The 20,194-nt window shown below is 35.5% G+C and overlaps 1 protein-coding gene across 2 annotated transcripts in view; it reads left to right on the forward strand.

Annotated features, from left to right (window-relative positions):
- The first annotated feature begins 1,017 nt into the window (after positions 1 to 1,017).
- Positions 1,018 to 20,194, forward strand: part of LOC150110651 (uncharacterized) — a 368,437-nt gene continuing 349,260 nt past the window's right edge. For both annotated transcript variants that reach the window (XM_090400018.1, XM_090400012.1), the window contains exon 1: positions 1,018 to 1,466. The gene's annotated coding sequence lies outside the window, so the exon portion shown is untranslated. The remainder of the gene's footprint in view (positions 1,467 to 20,194) is intronic.

Below are 20,194 nucleotides of genomic sequence, written 5' to 3' on the forward strand. Positions count from 1 at the left end.
TGTTATTATTCTGTTATATGAAATGTACATTGGGATTGCACAAATCATAAGGATATTTATTGGATGAGTCTGAATAAACAACATGTAAGACATCTAGCCTTAACTGATCTCATGAATCTTGGAGAAAATACAGTGTTATGCCTTCCTTCTTAGCCGTCAACAAAATTTCCACCCTATTTTCATACACCAACGATAAGATGTAACTGTTGTCACTCTGTGGAGTTCACCAAGCTACTTTAAATGCTTTGCATATTTTGAAAAAAAACGAAAGAAAAAGAACACCAGTATTACATTGTTTACAAGCAATCCCATAAGCATTATTGTTATTATTACGAGACATCTCCAAGGAGTCCAAGGACTCATTATGGGAGGGCACACTGCTCCAGTACACAAGTCACCTTCTCCTCTATTTAATCTTCCAACTACACAACAACCCTACTGCCATCAGCACACATTTATGGCCAATTTGCTTGTATGCGGGATGAAAACCGCGAGTTTCCGGGAGAAAATCCCTGCTACCTCCGTATGAGATCGGCTAACTCACCTTCAATTGCAAAATCCCATCTAAAGATTCCTATCGTCACGTTCGAGAATCGAACTCGGTTCTTTTCTATTCGAAGGGTTCATTGTTCCTTTATTCTTGCAATTGCGCTATGGAGGCGTTTATGATCTTGCTCAATGGAGTCGACATAGACCATGGAATCCCTTAGTCAAAGACACGTTTGTATATCTTTACAGAAATTTAAAAATTTTTTTACTTAATAATTGAAATACAGTAATTAAAAAAAAAGAAGATATTTTCTTTAGTAATATACCAGTATAATTTCTAGCTCGCGCTATTATATTTGATATCTGTTGTCGCTAGTTTTATGTTTTGAACTTGTTGCTCTTCAGTGATCGTGAGTTTTCCTGATTTCCATGTCTAAATATCTGATATATTTTACTAATATCTGTTATCATTAAACTATTTTCGTGTTTGCAGAACGGTAATCACTAAAAGCTAAAAACAATGATAGGGAATTTATTTTTGTTGAAGTCTTCACATCACCTAGTGCATTTTATCCAAACTATTTGCTTCTTTCGAACGTTATTTGAAATTGTGGTGGTTTGTGTTCCCGGGTAGTATTGGGAAGTAATTATCAAATGTGCACGATTTTTCTCATTTATGTATTATTATTATTCAATTTTGTACTAGAAGTGAAGTCCCATTCGTCTCCCCTTTAATCTGAAATTTAGATCGTGCACCTGTTTCGTTCTCGAAGTAACCACTTTTCTGGTGTCATGTTTGGGTTACAAATCGGTATTACGGCTGTTGACATTAGCAGTATTATCATTACCAGTGCGGAGATGAAGATTCAACCTGGAGTGTATCAGCATATCCTTGCGTAGTACTTTTCAAATTGAGCCATCTTCGTGTTAATGAACTGCCTTTGCAGAGGTGGCCATCCGTTTTTTCAGCGTGTCAGGTAATGAGGTTCAGCAGACCATTTCTCTACCATGTCTTCATTAGTTATAGTGAAAGACTTAAACTGTAGTTACAATTTTAATATTTCACATTTTAACATTGCTATTGCCATTCTCTTTCTCTTCCTTTCTCTGTCCTTTGAAAAATACCTGGAATCGAATCCTGTCAAGCATGCTAAGAACTTTTACAAAAACTTTTAAACTGATGGAGGTGGCAGGATTTCTAAAACAGGAAAACTGGCCAAAGAACACAAATAGCAAACATAATACACTAGTTTTATAGCTTTAGTTCATCAGTTCCAATTCTCAATGGGCATTGGTGTTTCACCATAAGTTGCTGAGCCATAATTCCAAACAATAGCATTCTTTCTCTTTGTGTGTAACATCTGCTGCCAGATTTCTTTATACTTAACACATCTTATATTGACCTAATGTACATTTTTCTCATTCCAAACTAATTTAATTTTTTTTAAATGTATTTTTTTAAAATGTATTTTATTATTACTGTTCATCTTTTTTTTGGAAAATAGGCAATTCATTCAAAACTTAAAAGTTGTGTTTAGAAATTAGCTGCAGATGCATTAAAAGTTACTTGTCATTAGCTGTTTCAATAAAAAGCAGACAGTTACCCCAATCCCCTCTTGTTTTCCCAAACTAAACTTATATTTTTGAAATATGCAAAACTGTTAGTGCATAGAAATACACTGCTTGGATAGAAGTCAACGAACACCATATTGTGAGGAAAAAACAGCCATCGTATCCACCGTAATAAGAGATATAGAATCTCCTTTTGCTGCAGTGACTGCAACAATCTTACGGGACATACTTTCCACAAGCATATGATAGCATCAATGGGAATTTTGGACTATTACATAAGCAAAGTGGATAACAGATCCAACATTATTTCAGAGCTGAATGTTTGTAGCAACTATGAAAGTTTTGTAAACTTGACCTGAGAACTTAATACAATCCTCAGCATCGGGGTTCCTTAGCTTGCACTAATTAAAAGACACGAACACTTCCCAAGCTTCCATATATTCTGCAAATATTCGGCTTTGAAATAATGTTGGACTAATATCCACTTTTCCTATGTAATTTTACGTTACTGAAATGAAGTCATATGACTCTTTTTTTAGTAATTTTGGACTATTCTTTCTGTGGCATATAATAAGGTCCTGGACTGTTGTGGGGACAGACATCAGTTGACTTCACTCGATGCAACAGTTAATTCCACAGATATTGATTAGGGTTGAGATCAGGGTTCTGTGGAGGTCAGTCAAGTGTGGTTGATGTTCATATCCACAAACCATGCAGTTACAGCAGCAGCCTTATGACATAATGCATTGTCTTGCTGAAAGAGACAGTGGTCAGTTCTGTAGAAATACCACAAAGTAGAAGCATTTCATTGTCCAGAATGTTCATATATCTCTCTGAGTCCAATGTTTGTGGCACCACAAACCAAGAAAAACAGGCCCATACCATAACACTGTCACCTCTGAATTTCATAGTTGGGATTACTCACTCTGTTAAGAGATGTTCACCAAACATCTGCCACACCAGTCCATCTTCTCAGTAGAGGATCTAGCCTGATTCATCTCTCCATAACACAGCTTTCCAAGCTTCCGCATCCCACTGTACGTGATCTTTGCACCAATGAACACAATGCTGCATGTTGGTTGCGGTAATGTGAGGCTTGCGTATTGCAATCCTACCATGGAAACTCATGTTGTGATCCTTGGTTCTGAATGTTTTTCTGCAGATTTGTGTTCCAATCAATACCCGGAACTTTACATTCAAAGTGTCATATCCTTCCTAGCATCCTATAGTCATGTTTGGTTTCGTGTGGTGGGTTGTCTGCTGCAGATAGCACTTAGAGTTAACTCTCGGTGCTTCCATCTCAGTATATTATCGCTGACTGTTGACCTGGGATAGCCCAATTTGTCAACAATTTGCCAAACAGATAGGCCTGAAGCACAGCATCTTATCACAATGCCCTTTTCAAACTCTGTCAGTTCCTTTTTTTTTTTGCAGCCATTTCACCTGGACACATTTGTACTGAATTGGGAGCTTCACATTCTCCAATTTATACTGGCTACAAACATGCAATGTTACATGGCACGATGCACCTTGTCCATGAACTTTACAAGCAGTATATGTTCTTATGCTGAGCATTCAGTCAGTTTTCCTCCACGCCATGAAATAGTAGTATGTATAATTACATGTATTTGCTTGATCACATTAACCATTTCTGTTGCTACTCACTTTCCATACAGCATTGGTTGCTTCTGCTCACTAATAGAAAGTATTGTACTACAATACTTTCCACAATATCTAGAAGTAGCAATTTTCAAGGAAAGCTCTCCCCCCCCTTCTCATTTTAGATAGATAATGGAAATATCAAAAAAGTGTGAATGACTTTTTTAATACAAATAACATACATACAAATATAACATACAAAATTTTGTATGTTATTTTACAAAATATGAGAACCCTTCCAGGGTGCATTACCAGAATATTAGGCATCTTATATAAGTATTCCATATGTTTGATATAGTCTAAGGTAATGTCACATTTTGGTGAATTAATATTTTTATAGGTATTATTTCTCCCCACATTCAAATCAACACTTTGTTTTTGAATTAATATTTCAAATATAGTATTGTACATTAGAAATACTTTAATTAATGATTGTTCCAGTGGTTGGACCATTGTTCAATCTATACATTAATGACATTAGGAAGGATCTTACAGGAGGTGTTCAGTTGTTTGCTGATGATGCAAAGATAGGCCTGGCCAATCAGAGAAGCTACTGATATCCATTACAGAATTGATTTGAATAGGTTGGAAATTCAGGTAAATTAAAATGGCTGTCAGTTCAATGTTAATAAGTGAAAAGTTATGCACTTTGGTATGATGAGATTTCCAATGGCAAATTATTTTAGTGGGGATATGCTACAAAAAAACTGATGAGGCTAGGGATCTTGGATAGTGGTGGATAGGAATTTGAAGTTCAAAGATCACATATCAAAAATTCTTGATTGCCTCCGTAGTGCAATTGGAAGAACGACGGTACATTGCACCCTTTGATTAGAAAAGGCCTAAGTTCAATTCTCGTCATGATGGGAGAATCTTTATATGGACTTTTTCAATCGAAGGTGAGTTAGCCGATCTCATACGGAGGTAGCAGGGTTTTTTCTCTCGGAAACTCGGGTTTTTCATCCTGCATACAGACAAATCGGCCCTTCAGAATACACGCAATTTACAGACAAAAAATACTAGCTGTGATGGTGGTGATGGGTGGTAGATGGCGCTGAAAGAAAAATCTAGATATCACCCCCTTTCTTAGCTGTATTCATTCTCAGCTTTCAAGGAAGCTCTCTTGTCCTCTCCCCACCTTCTGTAAAATGAAAAATTCCACCAACTGAAATCCTGTATGACCCTTTCAGAAGTTTGTAAGTCTCAATCATGTCATCCCTCTTTCTCCTGTTTGCTAGTGTCTGCAGTCTACAAATTCTCAATCTGTCTTCCTAATCAGTTTCCTCAGTCCTGATATCATTTTTAACACATTCCTTTGCACTCTCTCCACTATATCAGAATCACATTGGAAACCAGGAGACCAGACCTGTGCACAATAGTCCAAGTGAGATCTTATCAAGGTGTTGTAAGGAGGCAAAACGACATCCTTATCTTTTCATGTGAAAGTTTGTTTCAGCATTGCAATTCTCTTTTTAGTTGTCTTTGCAGTATTTGGCCCCTGAACTTCCAACTTCCTATCTACTAACACTCCAAGATCCCTTGCCTGATCAGTTTCTTCTAACATGATCCCACCAATATAATACAACATTGGATATCTAATCACGCCAAAGTGCATGACTTTACATTTACTGACATTGAACTGATATCCATTTTCCCATGCTCACAATTCTGGCCTATTCAAATCATTCTGCAAGTACTGCATATCAGTAGCATTCCTGATTACTCTACCTATCTTTGCATCATCAGCAAATAGTTGTCGCCTGTCAAATCCTTCTCAATATCATTAATGTACAGATTGAATAACAGTGGACCAAGCTCTGAGCCTTGTGGTACACCACTGGTTACTTTAAATCTTGCAGACTCGCATACCCACATACCAGTTTTTGATATCTGTCAGTCAGCCATCCTCTTATCCATTCTAATATTTTATAATCCAGACCTATATTCTCCAATTTATGCAACAGTTTTCCATGCTGTATTCTGTCTAAAGCCTTAGCAAAATCCAATTTTCCTAAGAAGTATCATGGTGTACCCATTTCCCTTGTCTAGTTCAATGGTAACATTATTATAGAATGCGAGCAAGTTGCTAAAACATGACTTTCCCTTACTAAACCCATGCTTTTCATTACAAAGTAGATTCACTGTCAACCCATTTCTGAATGTGGACTCTAATCAATTTTTCCAAAATATTCACCACCACTCCTGAGATAGTAATTAGTTGGGTTGAATATCGGTCTTTGCACCACTTTTGTGCAATGGAATTACCATACATTTTTTCCATTCCTGCAGAATTTTTCCTTTTCCGAGACTTATTATATTGCCTGTTGAAAGGAATGGCAGTTCAACTGAACACTCTTTTAGCACCATTGCAGATATCCCATCAGTTTGTGCAGCAGTTCTAATACCTCATCCTCTTACACTAGAGTTTCTTCATCTAATGAAGAGGTAGCAGTGAGTTCAATGTTGCATACACTAAGTTAATAGCTTTTAACAATATGGGCACTCATTAATTGAACAACCTCTTCTGCATCTGTCACCCTCATACCATCTGCATTTAGAAAAGTTCTTCCTATCCAGGTTCTAGGCCAAGTGGCCTGTTCTGGACTCAGTCCATCTTCTTCTTGGTTATTCCCTATTTCTTGTTCCTCTAGGCTTATATGTTAAGATCTTTTTTGGTAATCCTTCTCTCTGCATTCTTGCTATATGGTTTAGCCAGTTTTTCCTATATTTAATCATTGAATCTGTTATGGAATGAATTTTAAGATTTTTAATTATTTCACTATTTCTTTTTTATCTAATAAGGTTAGTGTTTCTAAGGAATTTCGTTTCTGCTGCCTGAATTCTCTGTATATCTTTCTCCGAAGGTCCATATCTCACTTCCATATAATAGTGTAGGTTTGGCTATTATTTTGTAAACTCTAATTCTTGTGCGTTTCTGTACGTAGTTAGGTTTAAAGGTTCTGTTAATTACTCCAGTGATTTTTATAAAGTTTATCATCTTAAAAATCAATATCTATTTCATTTATGTAAGATAATTTATAGCCTAAGTATTTAAAATTATTAACTTGTTCAGTTATTTTATTATTTATTACTATTTTACTTTTTGACAGGGTTATTTCCATGCAAAGCCATGACTTTAGTTTTCTCCGTTGACATTTGTAGGCCATATTATTGTATAATTTGTACAGACAAATCGGTCCTTCAGAACACACTCAATTTACAGACAAAAAATACTAACGGTGGTGGTTGTGGGCAGTAGATGGCGTTGATGTTGGTGATTGGTAGTAGAGGTTCTGTGTAGTAGTGGAGACAGAGAGTTGTACAGTAGGTGTCCTCCCTCGATGAGTCCTCAGACTCCTTGGAGGTGTCACTAATAATAATAATAATAATAATATTATTATTATTTAAGTTATAGATTGCTTTCTGCAGTTCATCTTCAGTCTTTCCAAAGATAATCTGATCATCAGCAAAGTGTAGTGTGTCTATTTTGCATATAAATTGATTATATAAAAGCATTTGACAAAATTTTCATTTACTTTGCAGCATATTTATAGAATTCTTGTGGGTTGTCTTTATCTTGCAGCCAGTTTCTTTTCATACTCAGACTTGGCATTCTGTACAACAGTTGTGAATCTTCTAGCCTATTTCTTATAATTTTCATAACAGACATCATTCTCATGCACACAGTATTCCTTCCATAGCATCCATTTGTTATTAACTCTTGCTTAATGAGATTACACATCCATTTAACCTACCCTCTTTATTCTTCAAACTCTTGGGATACATTCTGATATTGCATCATTTAAGTATTTTTTAAATGCTTCCCATGTGCTGTCGATATTCTTCCCATCCAGCAGTTGATCCTATTCCACTGAACTCAGTATACTCCTCATTTGTGAGTACTGCATGATCACTGTCACCAAATATATGGTGTGTGTTGCTACAGACCTGGTGGTTCAGCTGCTGGTGACATAATGCATTGCCAAATTACTATGATGAGTAATTATTATGGGTGGTTTAAATTATAGAAACATTGATTGGGTAGAAGAGAAATCTCATAGGAATGATGGAGAATTTATTGAGCTGTTGCAAGACCACTTTCTCAGGCAGTATCTGAAAGAAGGAACTTGAGGGCAAAGAGTATTAGATCTGATCATAGCATCAGAAGGAGTTTCAGTTAGAATGTGACTGTTTTGCAATCAGTTGGTGACAGTGGTCACGCTATACTGTTTCTGTCCTTGGAAGCATCTAACTATATGGGTGTCCCAATTAGGATAGGATAGGTTACATGCTGAATTACAGAACTTGAAATTATGACAAACTGAGGAGCATACTATCTTTGGTCATGATATCAGTTGAGAGTGATTAGTATGGTAAGGAAGGCAAAACTGAAATATGAGAAAGCTTTGAAAAGGTGCTTAACAGGTCACAGGATCTATAACACTACAGTGCCATCTGCGTACAAGTAATTGAGGAGAAAAATAGTCTGTTGATATGTTTCTTAAAGAGTGGGAAAAAAACTTTGGGAGGGAGACTGTTCTATAGAATTCAGCTGGATGGAATGAAGGATGGAGCCGGACAGCATATGGGTGTTGGCCCTGTGCTTCACAAATGTTTCAATGTCCACGGGAACTTGACTTTACCATATGTATGTTCCTTCTGTGGTCACATTTTCATAAAGTTTATATGTCATGTTAGTTAAACTTTTATTTATTTATTTTTTATGTCGGTTCCACCCATGAAAGGTTATTTGCAAACCTATAATATATTTTGTACTATGGGTGAGCTTTTATTTTATTGGAATGGTTGAATTTTATTTGTAAGATAAAAAATTTGTGAACTTCTTAATGATATAGAAAATCTCAAATGCAATTTGAATGGATTTAATGATATATGCATATGTGTATATACATCTTTATTTGCTTTAGAAAATGGTTATACATAAATTGTTTCTGCATCCATTGACTGCATTATAAACAGGTATCACCACTTATTTTCTGCAACTAAAAATTTGAAAGGGGATGTTGGGACAAACATATTTAGTTAGGTACTTGTTTGGGGTTATTACAATAAAACTGTTTTGCTCTAGTGTATGCAGCGGTGTCTGTAACAGGGGGCCATTTTCATTCCACTTGTCTTTATTTATACTAATTGTTGCTAAATAAAGTACATAAACTACAAAAGTCTGTACTGCATTTAATGATACAATAAAACTACTTGTTTTTCTTGCATCTGCAGCATGGTGCATTTGTTGGGGAGATGTTTTTCTATACAGGGACAGTTTCATTGCAGTCTTAACAGAGAATATATGTAGGCAGTAAATATCCATTTATTCATCTGATTGAAAATTAATTCTTTTATATTCTGTAAGAAGAGGACTGCATTTGATGATTGCAAATAAAATACAAATATGGAATATCTGTGTTATTTTATAACACCCACACATGAAAGGTCACAGGATCTATAACACTACAGTGCCATCTGCGTGCAAGTAATTGAGGAGAAAAATATAGCCTGTTGATGTGTTTCTTAAAGAGTGGGAAAAAAACTTTGGTGGGGAGACTGTTCTATAGAATTCAGCTGGATGGAATGAAGGATGGAGCTGGATCAGCATATGGGTGTTGGCCAGTGTCTGTTCCAGTTCTTACTTTGAAGAAAGTGGAGGAAGGGTAGCAGCAAATTGAGAGCAGCAGTGCCCATGAAAGTACCTGTAGAAACAGAGCACCTAAATGGGAAAGTAACTGAAGGGTGTCTCTGAGGGAAGGGTCATATATGAATCAGATTATCCTCTTCTGAATATCATCAAGAATTCTTTGAGAGGTCTTGGGTGCTCCATCTCAAATGTGGGAACAGTACTTCAAGATTGGTTAGATTTGATCTGAGACTTATAAAGTGTTAGTTACTTATAAAGAGTTGAGAAGAAAAGTAATATTTGGAACAGAAAAGAACAAGTTTTTTAGAGGCTGAAGAGGTTATATACGTAATATGTTTGTACCAAGATAATATACTGGATGTGACAGCCAACCCAAGAAGAGAAAGCTGATCTTGAAAGGAAACTGAAACATTATCAAAAGTAAGAGGAAGTGAGGTAGGATCCTTTTTACAGATAATAATGTATGCTTGAGTTTTTTTTGGAACTGAAATTTATTAAGTTGTCTTCACCCCATTTGAGAATGTTGAGAATGATCAGTGTTCAAGTCATTGGTTTTGGATGATCTTGTGGGCTCTATCATTAGAGTACTACAGGGTTTCTTGAGTGAGGAAGACTACTATCATTGGTGAAGATGTGAATAGGATTTGAAGTCAGAGAGAGAGAGAAGGTCAGTGATGTAAAGGGGGATTGTGGGTGCAAGCACAGAGCTCTGGGCACTCCAACATTGATAAGAGGAAGCCACCCACCATGACATGCAATGAACAACTAGTGAGGAAACTGGCAGTCTAATCACAGAGTGCAGAATGGAGGCCATAAGATGGTTGCTTGTTCAGGAGCCTTGGTGCCAGATACGATCAGATGTGTCTTTAAAATATTGAGAGCAATAACGTGGGTTTCTCAAAATCATTCCATGGCCTGTGTCCAGAGGTGGGTGAGATTAGCTAGGTCAGCTGTAGAACATAAATAGCAGAATGCATGTTGATAATTGCTAATTAACTGTTGAGTCTCCAGATAATGAAGTTGATTGTTGATGACCTTTTTCATCACATTTGAAAGTACTGAAGTTTAGATGGCTGACTTGTCTCCCCTTTTTGGGTACAGGCTGGATGTAGGCTTACTTCCATGCTGTCAGAATTCTGATAGATTATATAAGTGATGGGTGTTAATTCTAGAGCATAATTTTGAGTACAATTGGAGGAATACCATCTAGACCAGTAGCTTTATTAGTATCAAGATTAATCGGGGTTTTACTGATGTCCTTTTGATGAAAATTCAGGATGCGCACAGTTTGTGGTACTATGGGAGATGATTTGCATTAGTCATCCAGACAAGAGTTGGAGGGAAAAAATTGATGCCAATGATGGTCTACCTTTTCCTTGGGCAAGAGAGGTGGGAACAGAAGTTACCCAACAGCCTTAGCAAGGGACTAAGGCTGTTCATAGTGTATTTGGAGGGAGAACTAGTTAAAAAAAGGTCCACCAGAATGTTGGAAGAATGATGAGGATTGTCTGGTATTCTGGTTGTCAGATTAACTATTTGTGTTAGGTCACAACTGCTGGCAATTGATTCAGCTTCCCTTCCAGCTTGATCTGTGAAGTTGGAGTAGGGTAGCTAGTTAGTGTTATGGAAGTCCCCCAGTCTCACAGTTTGGATTATTAGTGAGGCAGAGCAGATCGAAAAGCAGGGATTTCAAGTAGGATAACTTTTAGCAAGAGATATCAGACTTTACAGAATCATATTTCCCTTCCTTTTTGCAGAATGTGTCACCACATTCTACAGAAAGGAAGGGACATGTGCAATGTGTCATCACATTCTACAGCACACCAACTACACCTCTACAGCACTTCAAGTTGCATCCTCCATGGCTGTGGCCATGGACGATGCCAGTTGAAATGCTGTTTGCGAAACAAAAAACTTCTCCCAAATCTTCAAGGTTTAGAAGAAGATTTCTTATTATTTTGGGGGAGGTTGGGGAGATATTATTCCAATCTTTTTTTGTTGCGTTTTTGATATTTTTAGATTTTTTTGGGGTATTTTTTATTGGAGTTTTTTTTGTATCCTCAGTTCAAACACTAGCATTCATATGCTTGGCTTTTATGTGTAGAGTGATTGATTCAGGAAACATAGAGTAGACTCGTGCAACTGGGGTGAGGACTTGTATAGACGACTCACACACAGAGAGTACCCAGACTCCAGTCTATATTGTGGCCTTGGACAGTGTTGTCTGCATTAATTTGTGAGGCAGAGCAAATCAAAAATCAGGAATTTCAAGTAGGATAACTTTTAACAAGAGATATCAGACTCTTGTGCAATGTACCTTCAGCCTGGTTGGCGGAGTGGTTAGTGTATCTGCTCTCCAGCCAAAAGGCTGCTGGTTTGAATCCTGCCGTGGGCATGGATGTTTGTAATTGTCTGTGGAAATACTAGTGGTGGTGGTGTTGGGCAGTAGATGGTGTTGGTGTAGATGCTGTAGTTGGTGGATTGAGGTGGAGATGGAGAGTTGTAGAGTAGGTGCCCTCCCTCGATGAGTCTTTGGACTCCTTGGAGGTGATAATACCATTGACCCAGTCTCCCTCCAGGCATGACCTGGCAGGGTAAGTGACAACAGGATTCTTTGCCAGCTGATTGGGAATCCTTCATCCAATGCATTACCATCGGGTTCAGTCCCATGCATTATCTGGCTGCCAGATAATGCATGCAATTTCACCAGGCAGTGAATGACATCTACCTGAGAGTTCCACTGATAAGATTTCTGAGTCACTGACAAGAGGTTTTAATTCTCAAACATGTATTGGGTAATTCTGATGATGAAGATATTTCAGAAAATGAGGGTTGTGAATATTCAGTTTCAGACAAATGGAATCCAGTAGATAATACAACAGTAGCAGTTTAGAAATATTGTAGAGAAGATGAGTTTCTTTTATCACTTGATGGAAAAATCCATCTGTGGTATACTCTGTGTTCCTTATTGATAACTTTATGGAATTCATGGTACAAGAAATTAACAGATATGCAGTCAATGCTTACTATCACCTAGGAATGGGTAGCAACATCCAAGGAAACAATGAAATTTTTTGAAATCCTTTTACTTGTTGGAATTATACATGTTCCTGAAACATATTTGCACTGGTCGAAGAATTCCACGTATACAAAGTGGTGTGCAGGGACAGATTTCTGCAGTTGCTAAAGTTTTGACATTTCTGTAACAATGTGCAGACTAGTGATCATCTGCATAAAATTTGAGAACTGCTAAAACAAGTTGTTTCATAATTTAAGAAAGCAATTTTTCCAGGTCATAGTACTTTTGTAATACCCCAAGTGTGGCAGATGTTATAAAGTGTGTTTATGATGTCAAACCATTTCTCTTTCTCTAGACAATTGCTCTGCTTTATATTCTATTACAAATGGACCAATTTGAAACCAAAGTTGAAATAATTCAGCAAATTTTAACACAGGTCCTAAATACAGTATTAAATTCCATCCATTCACTTCTGAATTATTAACATCAGTTTAAATAATTTTGTCAATAAAAAAGATCGATTCAAACTGCAGTTGATCCTCGTATGCATATGCATCCATAATCCCGAATTTTATTAAATGTAATCTAACCAGAGTAGAGTTATTGCAATATATATGGGGAGGGGTCTGGAAAGTTCTGATGAATACCTAGACAAAAATGATATTAAAGCAACTGATATAACTACAAGAAAGAACATATGAGGAAATAAGAATATAAGTTATCTTTATAACTCTGCTACTAGTATGGTCTTTCTTGTGGTTATATCAGTTGCTTTAATATCATTTTTGTCTAGGTGTTTATCAGGACTTTTCTGAACTTTCCAGACACCCCCCCCTCTCCCTCATATAATTTCTATATATTTTGTTCTTTTGATGCATCCCCTGGCAAATGTGAAATTGAAAACACAAATTGAGATGCATGACATTGTAATGATTCCAAATACCAAACTACAATAAAAATCTGTTCTGGTAGAGAGTCATAGAATAACTTTCATATGGATTGAAAAAAAAAAAAAGAAATAAAGGCCTTACACATTTTGTGAAATGTGTAAGGCCTTTATCTAAAAATGACAGTGATTTCAAAATCAATTTGTTTGATCTTCAGGTAACAGGTTATATTCCTTAGGATGTAAAATTATAAATTGAAATTGTAGGTGGTGTTATAATGATTTAAATTACCAAAATTAATTTGTAATTTCACTGATTTGTTAAAATTCGAATGTTTTTTTTTTTTTTTTAAATGTGCATATGTACTGAGAAGACAAAAAAAAAAAGAAATGGAAATTAAATAATGAGATGGATTACCCATTAAAATTGCTTTAAGACATGGTCACAGTGAATTAAGATCAATATCTGATTTATTATATCTAGCAACCAAGAGTTTGAGGTAGGCACCTGTCTTATGGACCTTAGCACAACCCACTGATCTGGAATGTGCCTTACAACATGTTCTTAACTTTCGGATTAATAGATTTGTATCCTGAAGGATTCTGCACATGAGTATATTTCCACTGCAAGAGATGTAACCAACCTAGTAGGTATCATAGGTGCTTTTATTAGATCACAGTTATTAAGAGATACTGCATTCAGAGATGCTGTAACATATGTGTTCCCAGTGGAGGTCTCACCTGTAGCTTATATAAAAATTCAAAATATAAATTTAAAATTAATTTATATTTTTTATTATTTTAAATGTATACCCACAGACCAGCGTGCTATAGATTCTGCAATCTCCTGTCTGGAATTGATATTAAAAAGTACAATTTTATATGAAAATAGTTATATTTTGCAATGATATGTAAAAGTAATCACAATACCAGTATTTGATGTGTTGCACGCAAAGTATGAGTGCATGTAAACTGCTTAAGATCATTTCTGATAGGCTTGTGCCATACGAAGCATATCTCTCTGCATGAATTTTATTCTAGGTGTTATACAGCAATATGTGTTTCATATGGCACTGGTATATCAGAGCTGATCCTCAACAGTTTATATGCAGTGATGCTTTGTATGCAACACATCATATATTAGTATTGTAATTAACATTATTGTACAATATATAACTATTTTAATATAAAATTTCCTTTTTTATATTAATAGTATAATTATATATAGTATAAATGAGAGTAAATGATTAGTATAAACTTTTTTATATCAGTCATCCCACAAACATTTGGTTTATCTCCTTGGGTCCACTGATGACATGTTGGTAAAGAGTGAAACTAGCCTGGGTAGTGACTTGCCATAATGTATGGCAAGAAATGTGCTATGCATTATAATAAGACATTAGAGCAATTTGAGGTGGTCATTTTCTCCATATACCAGTAGTCCGTTATGACGTTACTTTATTTGCTCATGCTGGGGTAAAGGATAAAAAACAAGAATATAATTTGTAAAGTATAATCAGCTGGTATAATCAAGCAAAAAAACTTGCTGCAAAAAAAATATCAAGAAAATGCAAACAAAAGGACATATTCAACAAAAATTGTTAGTTTTCTAGAAACAATGGCAACCTACAGTTGGCTTACTAAATTACTAAAGCATTGGTTTTGCTTATTTAATGATCCATCCTATACTTGATTAAACCAGACATCTATTATGAAGTTACACTGACACTTTACATATACATTGAGGATATTTGCTGCACTCATTCAGAAGTAACATGATTACCATTGCTAGCTAGTTGCAATGCAAAATATCGATGCAAATGGATACAAAGCAGATGATACTATTCTCATTTGATTTGTCTATCATAAATATGGAATCAATCTTGACTTGTTGTTTAGTATTTCGGCCACTTAATCATCTTTTTTGAGCTTTGCCACATTAGAATTATACCTACCAGATAACTAAATATTATCATACTCAATTTTAACTTAGTGGAGTAAACTCAATTTTAACTTTTGTTAGCTGTACACTTTACAATAATGCCACATCAAATTTTTATCTCTTTGTTTTATGAATTGTAGGATTCATGGATAAATATAAGACCTGGTTTTCTTTGCTTACTTAACACTGATACATCTATAATGAGTGGCAGTGTAATTTAGTGCTTGTGTAAAATTAGTGACTTTATTTGTTTTGGCATGGCACCAACGTGACAAACAATGATGGCAAAGATCACATTGTCCAGCTATTTAAAATTGCGAGATATTCAGTGCAGTCTATTTGAAATGTATTCATTGAGAAAATAAAAGAATATGTGGAAGGAAATTGAAACTGGAGAGAGAGTATATATTAAGTGTTTCTAAAGTGAGTGTCTGTTAGGTGATGAGAATGAAATAAATACTGATAATTAGATGGAAAGTGATGTTATTAATGTCAAACATGCAGCTGTGGAAATAGAGGAGAACAAAATAGATATTAATAAAGAAATAGCATGTTAAATGTTATCCTTCATAGGAGAAAGAGTGAAATTGAAAAATTACAGAAAAGGCAAGAGTTAAGCAGGGCTGAAAAAAGAAGCAGGTGATCTGAAGGAATAATAAGGACCGACTAAACAAACAAGAAAAACAAGTTACGGAGAAAATTATGTATGGAGACTCAATGATCAGGGAAGTACTTAATGAAAATATGACAATCGTGTTTCCCAGGTGCAAAAATTCATGATATTAGCCAACACCATCTGGATGCAAAAAGGTAAGTCGAAGGAAATGATTGTCTTGGTTGGTGCAAATGATTTGAGAGGTGAGAAGTATTCTATGAGGGGAGGATGTAAAGGAGTTATTAGAAGAGGCAAAACTGAATAGCTAGAAGGTGAAGATTATAAGTTTCCTACCATGGTATGATAGAGGTGAACAGAGGAGGAGGACATTGATAGCGAATGAGCGTATACGTAGATTGTGCATAAGGAATGATGTAGAATTTGTGGGTCTGTGGTCTGTGTTTGATGGAAAGAAGAATTTGTGCAATGTTTATGGACTGCATCTAAATGGTTTTGGTGTTGGTGTCTGGAGAGAGCTTTGTGCATGCAGAATTAAATCTATTATAAAATTTGTTTATTAAAATATAAAGGTGTTTTATGTAGAAAATAATTTTTAATGAGAAAATTTAAAAGTTAAAATATTCTTAACAAACAGAACATAAAAACAAACTCATACAAAAAGCTTAGATAGGAGAAATTTGAAAAAAGAATATTAAAGGTTGCATCAATATCTTGTTTACTGGAAGGGGCATTTCTGTGGCTCTGTGGCCTCTGTTTGACAGAAAGAAGGATTTGTATAATGCTGATGGATTGCATCTAAATGGTTTTGGACAGAGAGAGCTTTGTTCATTGAGCATGCTGAAGTGCAGATTCAGGGAAACTTTAGCAATTAGAGTCAAAGCAAGTGAGTTTGTGTGAAGGCACCCATGAAGCGAGTGAGTGTGAAGAATATAGTCTCTCAAGCAAAAATGTTGAATCGGATAGTAAATTTAGAAAATAAAGGTGGGTGGGGGACTAAAGGGGTGCTGCAGTTTCCATATACTAATGCCAGAAGTATCAGGAACAAGAGGGAGGAGTTTTTGACATTAGTTAGTGCAACCTTGCCAAAAGTTACAGGCATTAGAGTTGGTTAACAGCAGATTAGAGACTTGGCTAACAGCAGATGATGTAGTTACGGGGATTGAATGTGAAGGGTTTAGTATTTTCAGAAAAGATAGGATGGGGGGGGGAGAAGGAGTATTGCTGATGATAGCAGATGAATTGCAACCAAAAAGAATAGGAGACAGGCGGGAAGGTGACTGTTCATTTGAAGCAATCTGGTATGAGAGTAAGGACAGTAAGATAAAATATACAGTTGGTTGTAGCTATAGGCTAGGGAGTTCCACAGATGATCTGGAAGTCATGCATTGGCATATTTGTACAATGAGTACAGGTTGAGTGATTATTATGGGGGACTTCTGCTAAGGCAGCATGCGATAGAGGGGGGACTTGGGGGTGGGAGAGTATTGGACCTAGTCATAAGATCAGAAGAGCTCTCCATAACCAAGGTGACGACATTTCCTTCAATTGGTGAAAGTGACCTTGCATTCTTGACTTGGAAGATTGTAAAACAAGAGGAATATACTAATAAGAAGGGGTATTTGTGGAACTCCAAGGTAAGTGATTATGGCATGCTAAGAAAGAAGCTTAAATCTGTACTATAGCAGAAAACACTGCAGGGTAAGGATGTTAGTAGTGTATGGGATATAGTTAAAGATCATCTGGAGGAAGCAGTATTAAATTGTATACCTAGGCTAAGGAGGATGGATATTATTCATCCATCTAGGCCTTAGCCTAGATGGATGAATAATATCATTAAGCTTGAGCTGCAGAAGAAGAAAATGCTGTGTGTGTGTGTGTGGGGGGGTGTATAGAAAGAATGATGACCAGCAAACTCATGAACAGTACAAGGCTCAGGCAAGAAAGGAGACCACCATGGCAAGGAAGTCAAAATAAGATTATGTGAAGAATCTAGCTAAGTAGGCCAAAGGAAATCCCATAGTGTTCTTTCATTATATGGTAAGTAAGAGGATGAATGAGTATTGAAGATTAACCTTAATAAGTGATGATGGTCATGAGGAGACAGAAGTGGATAAAATAGTTGAGTTACTGAGTGATCACTTTGCAAAGGTATATCATCTTAGTGAGGGAACAGAGCTGGATTAATTGGAGGTGCTTAGGATACTCTAGAAAGTGGTTCTCAAACTGGGTGCCTCAAGGGTGCCGTGAAATTTTGAATCATTTATTTGAAAAAAGCAAAATATTCAATTGCCACAAATAACTAAATTAAAAACCAAAAAATTATATATTTTGATTTTAATGGATGAAGCATATATATAAAAATTATCAATTTTTGTATCACTCTTATATTATATCCTGGGATTTCATTAGATCACCGCGTGTCGTAGTAACTAGATATGTGACGGCACATAAATACTGGGGAAAATGAACTAATGAATGGTTAGTTGTCCTGCTGTCTGTTTTAGTATTTCTCTGTTCAGTGTGACAAGTATTATACATGATCATTTCCCCTAAACAAAAATCATGAGTCTTTTGTCATCGGTGAGAATAAACGAAGTACAATATTAAAGTCATTAAATTCAGTGAGTAGAGGTTTTTCTTATTGTTATATATTCCAACTATAACGAGAGACATCGTAAACAAATGTTTTTCCTTTTTCCATCCGGAAAAAAAATTATTTACTTGAAATAAATTTTAAAATAAAAAATTAAAGTTACATATGCCTTTCAAAATCATGAATAATTTTTTCCTTAAAAAAACAAGTGAAGATTCTGACGATCAAGAAATGTCTACTTGTAGCAAAGCTAACGAACCAATTTGCACTAATAAATTATCAAAAACTGATACTTGCATTAATGAAGATTTGACTATTTTTAATGTTCAACAACAAAAAAGCACTAATGAAACAACAGAAAGAATAAGTTCATGTAAAAAGGGAACAATGAAAAAGAATGTAAAAACTTGTTTATATCAAGAGAGCTATCTAAAAATGGGATTTACGTGGTGTGGTGATAAATTAATTCCCAGACCTAAGTGTATTTTGTGTGGTTTGGTTCTATCAAATGAGGCTATGGTTCCTAGCAAATTATTGCGACATTTCTCCACAAAACATGACAACTTGTTGAATAAAAATCCTGAATATTTCAAAGAGTTAATAAGATTACAAGAAAAACAAAGTAAAAGTTTTGTAAGAAAGTTTACAATTTCCGACTGAGTTCAAGAAGCGAGTTATTTAGTCGCTGAAATAATTGCGAAGGAAATGAAGCCTCATACTATCGGCGAAACCTTGATTCGTCTGGCCTGTTCAGCAATTGTGAGAACAATTTTTGGTACTAAGGCAGAAGAAGAAATGAAGAAGATTCCATTATCAAATGAACTATGAGTAGACATATAACTAAGATGAAAAGCCAAAAGGCTATTTTTTTCTGGCGAGGTTGATATAAGTTAAGGGGATAAAAATCCCTTATTGTTTTCAAAATAATAATCCCTATTGTTTTCAAAATAAAAATCCCTTACAGATCGTAGTGTTCGATCTTAGTTTCGCTTACTGGCTGAAAAACAATAAGGGATTTTTATCCCCTTAACTTATATGAGTAGACATATTAATGATCTGTCAGTCGATATTGAAAAGTCAGTTACCACCAAAATAATCGAATCAAAATATTTCAGTTTGCAGTTAGATGAGTCAACTGATATCGGTGGTAAAGCACACTTACTTGTTTTTACTCGATTCATTGAAGATGATAATATTATCGAAGAATTTCTATACTGCAAGGAATTCGAAAAAACTACGACGGGAAAAGATGTTTTTGATATAATGAACACATATTTTAATACAAATGGTCTATCTTGAAAAACTTGTGTGGGTATATGTACAGATGGTGCACCTTCTATGGTTGGAATTACAAAAGGGTTTGTTTCCTTTGCTAGAAAAGAAAATGAGAACATTATAACGACTCATTGCTTTATTCACCGTGAATCATTGGTGGCAAAGACAATAGGCTTGGAATTAAAAAGTGTATTAGAAGAAATCATTCAGATGGTTAATTATATCATGGCCAGACCATTAAAATCTAGAATATTTGCAGGACTATGTGAAGAGATGCAATCTCATTACAAGAATCTTCTTCTTCATACTGAAGTAAGATGGCTTTCAAAAGGTCGTGTATTGGATCGTTTTTTTGAACTTAAAGAAGAAATATTAATGTTTTTCCAAAATGAAGACAAACCAGAATTCTATAAATTATTACAAGATGATTTTTGGTGTTCCAAACTAGCCTATTTAACAGACATATTCGATCATCTGAACAAACTGAACT

Source organism: Typopeltis vanoorti, chromosome 1, assembly GCF_054136105.1.
Source record: "Typopeltis vanoorti isolate ZY-2024b chromosome 1, IOZ_Tvanoo_1.0, whole genome shotgun sequence".
Taxonomy (NCBI): domain Eukaryota; kingdom Metazoa; phylum Arthropoda; class Arachnida; order Uropygi; family Thelyphonidae; genus Typopeltis; species Typopeltis vanoorti.